This window comes from Sinocyclocheilus anshuiensis, unplaced genomic scaffold (genome assembly GCF_001515605.1).
Source record: "Sinocyclocheilus anshuiensis isolate Anshui unplaced genomic scaffold, SAMN03320099.WGS_v1.1 scaffold2927, whole genome shotgun sequence".
Classification (NCBI taxonomy): Eukaryota; Metazoa; Chordata; class Actinopteri; order Cypriniformes; family Cyprinidae; genus Sinocyclocheilus; species Sinocyclocheilus anshuiensis.
In genome coordinates, this window is record NW_015552778.1 from 56,644 (window position 1) to 60,915 (window position 4,272).

At 36.8% G+C, this 4,272-nt stretch overlaps 1 pseudogene; it reads right to left on the reverse strand.

Annotated features, from left to right (window-relative positions):
- LOC107667908 (myosin heavy chain, fast skeletal muscle-like) overlaps nt 1–2,408 on the reverse strand; it is a 12,038-nt pseudogene extending 9,630 nt beyond the window's left edge.
- Nucleotides 2,409–4,272: the final 1,864 nt, after the last annotated feature.

The following is a 4,272-nucleotide window of genomic DNA, read 5'->3' on the forward strand; positions in this document are numbered from 1 at the left end:
TGACTTTTGGTAAAGTTGCACGACAGAGTCGTTCAGTGGATCCTTGTTCTTGTCCAACCAGCCATTAATGTTGTAGTCCACAGTGCCGGCGTAGTGCACCAGAGAGAAGTGGGCCTCTGCCTTACCTTTGGCAGGCTTGGGCTTCTGGAAAGCTGCACATTTTCCCAGATGCTGGTCATGCAGCTTGTTTTTGAAGCTTGTGTCTGTAGCCTTTGGGAACATGCACTCCTCTTCAAGGATGGAGAAGATGCCCATTGGCTGTTGAAGAAATATTCAAACTCAAGTACAGGCACAGTGAGAATAGTTATTTTAATTTACTGAATATCCTCTAACCTTCTCAATGAGCTCAATGCAGGCAGCCAAGTCCATACCAAAGTCAATGAACTCCCAATCAATGCCTTCTTTCTTGTACTCCTCTTGCTCCAGAACAAACATGGTGTGGTTGAAGAACTGTTGCAGTTTCTCATTTGTGAAGTTAATGCAAAGCTGCTCCAAGCTGTTGAACTGATAATTCAACAGAAGCAATTATTGCAACTGACTGTTATCTTTTATGTCTTGATTCTTTCAGAGACATTAATGACTGATACTCACATCAAAGATCTCAAATCCAGCGATGTCCAGCACACCGATGTAGAACTCTCTAGGATTCGTCGTGTTCAACATCTCATTGATACGGATGACCATCCACAAGAACATTTTCTCATAGACAGACTTGCAGAGTGCAGAGTCTGCATTGTTCACCTGAGAAATTCAAAGGTAATTGTAGATCATATTATTACCCTTACTTCTCACGATGACTATGTTTGAGACATTTCTCACTGTATCCATAAGTTAAATGTGTTGATAAAGTTATCACCTGTGGTACTGTCTGGCCTTTGGTCACCATCTCATTCCCGACTTTCACTCTGGGGTAACACAGAGCTTTCAGCATGTCAGCGGAGTTGATGCCCATGAGGTATGAGATTTTATCAGCCGCTAAGGAAGCAGAGTTTTATGCATTATTGTTGCTAATTAAGTGAATGTTTATATGTTAATTTGTGCTAAAATGTTATCTTACCCTCATTGCCGTCAGGTTCGGCCTGCTCCTCTCTCTGCTTCTGTTTGAACTTCATGGCCCCATGATGCATCACAGCACCTGTCAGCTTGTAGATGCTGATTTTCTCATCAGCAGTGAAGCCCAGAATGTCAATGGCAGTCTGTTTTTACACAGACCAAATAAATCATATTGTTTATTGGAGTCAAAAAAGAAGGGTCTTTTATACTGTGTCATGCAGTGTTCAGTTCAAGCTGGTGTTTTTCTCATGTTTTTTTGCTCAGAAATGTTGCATAATATATACAAATACTACTACTAATAATAATATTGCAGTTGTCCACATACATCTGTGGCAATTAACTCCTCCACATCATCGATACTCTTGACAGTGATTTCACGCTGGCTGATCATTGGATAGTCATAAGGGATGGTGGTGATGAGCAGGGCCTCTGTAAAGAATTGATGTGCAGTATGTTGCCAGTGCTCTCAAACATAGAAATAACTGAAAAACACAATCCTGTAGATTTCTCACCGAGCAGCTCTGGCTTGTGTCCAGTCATGAGCTGGTAGAAGATGTGGTAACTCCTCTCAGCAGACAGCTGGAATGTTACCCTTGACTTTTCTAGCAGATCTTTCCAAGAAAAAAAAAAAGAGGACAAAAGACATTGTGTTCAATTGATTAACCCACATCTTAGACTCCAAATAAAATGTTTAGCTAAAAACTGTGTTGACTTACAAGTTTCAATATCTGCTTTGGCCAGTTTACCAGTGGACCAAAGTGGATCCTGATGAATTTACCCTAGATTGAAATCATTGATAAAAGCTCAACTGTTTGCCTGCTTTGAAATAGTGATTGAAAATGTATGATGTTATTAATGATGATTCATAGGTGCAACTTACAAAACGAGAGGAGTTATCGTTCCTTATAGTCTTGGCATTACCATAAGCCTCCAGCAGAGGGTTGGCTGCAATGATCTGGTCCTCCAGTGATCCCTAGATGTAATTGTAGCACAGTGGGTAGTCATGAGGTGAATCACAAACACTGTCATCAATAACATTGTCTAGAATAGTTATTCACTAACCGGCATTTTTCCAGGGCCAGGCTCTGCCTTCTTTGGACCAGACATTGCTACAGTTGCAAAGTACTGAATGACACGTTTTGTGTTCACAGTCGTTCCTGCACCAGATTCTCCACTGGAGATTTATATGAGATCATCATTTAGTCATAAATCTTTTATTGATTTACAATTATAATTGAAAAGCTTCAGGTTGTGTCAGCAGAAGAATATTTACTCACGTAATCAGGACAGACTGGTTCTCACGATCTGAAATTAAACCGTGAAATGTTAACAGGATTTCTAAAATAGGTAGCACTCTATATTAACTTGAAGCTATAAAGTGTTTGTGAAGTTTTTTTTTGTATTCACTGTAAGAAACTGACTGTGAAATTCACAGTAATTAACTGGCAGCAAGTGACAAGTAACTTACTGTATAAAAAGCACAGTAATTAACCGGCAGCAAGTGACAAGTAACACTGTAGAAAAGAACTACAGTAATTAACCGGCAGCAAGTGATAAGTAACACTGTAGAAAAGAACTACAGTAATTAACCGGCAGCAAGTGATAAGTAACACTGTAGAAAAGAACTACAGTAATTAACCGGCAGCAAGTGATAAGTAACACTGTAGTGGTCCAACTTAAAATTGGTTTTAAACTCAAAGAAACAAAATACATGCTTTTCACTCGTTGTCACACTGAAACAGACTAGCCTATTTCAACTTTACAAGGAGAATCTATTGAAAGAGTAAGTTGTTATAAATACTTGAGTATATGGTTGGATGACAAATTGGGATTTGATGTACATATTGAAAAACTTTTAAAAAGGCTTAGACTAAAATTGGGTTTTCTTTTTCGCTTAAATGTTTTCCTTTTGAAGCGAGAAAGAGAGTTATACAAAGTTGTTTTCTCTCAGTGTTAGATTATGGTGATGTGATTTATGTGCATGCAAGTTTATCTTCACTTAAAAAGTTGGACTATGTATACCATGCTGCTTTACGTTTTGTGACGAGTGCTTCTTCACGCACTCATCATTGTATATTGTATGAATTGGTGGGATGGTCCTCTTTGTTTCAAAGAAGGAAAGTGCACATGCTGTTGTTTATCGCTAAGGCACTGTTAAGTAAATTACCAATTGATATCTGCAGTCTTTTATCCTTTTATACATGTAATTACAGCACTAGATCTTCTGCTAAATTACTTTAAAATGTTCCAAGAGTATATTCAGAGCTTGGCAAACCTGCCTTCTCTTTTTTTGCTCCCTCATTATGGAACGAGTTGCAGAGTCTTATTATGCTGGAAACACTCCCCTCTTTAAATAAATACAAAAAAAAAAAACTTTTATGGTCTACTCTAAAAGAAACATATACTTGCTATGAGTAAATGCTTGTTGGTTTTTATTTGTAATTTTTTTTGTCACAGATTTGTAATCATCTGAATGTAGGGCAACCTTTTGTTTGTTTATGTGTTTGTAATTGTTTTATTGTGAAACTTTTTGTGCTGCCATTTTGGCCAGGACTCCCTGGAAGAAGAGATTTGCATCTCAATGGGACTATCCTGGTAAAATAAAGGATAAATAAAAAAATAAAAAATAAAAATAAATGGGGGATGGGGGATGGGTTTCACACCTACCTGTGAGAGAGCACAAAGACTCTGAAACAGAGTCATTCTTGTTTTTTAAATGTTTTGTCACATATTTGTAATCAGCTGAATGTAGGGCAAAATTTTGTTTGTTTTATGTGTTTGTAATTGTTTTATTGTGAAACTTTTTGTGCTGCCATTTTGGCCAGGACTCCCTGGAAGAAGAGATTTGCATCTCAACGGGACTATCCTGGTAAAATAAAGAATAAATAAAATAAAAAAATAAAAAAAATGTTTTTGACTAAAATGCCATTTAGCTTTAGTTATAATTTAGTCATCTGAATTGTTTTTAGTTTTAGTCTAGTTTTAGTCGACTAAATATCATAACATTTTAGTCGACTAAATCTACAGTAAATTTACTTTACAGTGTAATGCATTTATTAAGCATTTCTCTAAAATGTCCAAACTCATTATATAGGTTTGATATTAAGGTTTTATCATGATAGACAACAATTTAACTGCGGTGACACAACATGCCTTTATGTTAAAATTAAATAAAACCACTTCTCATAAAGAACAAGAACATGGTCTTCTTTTTAATGA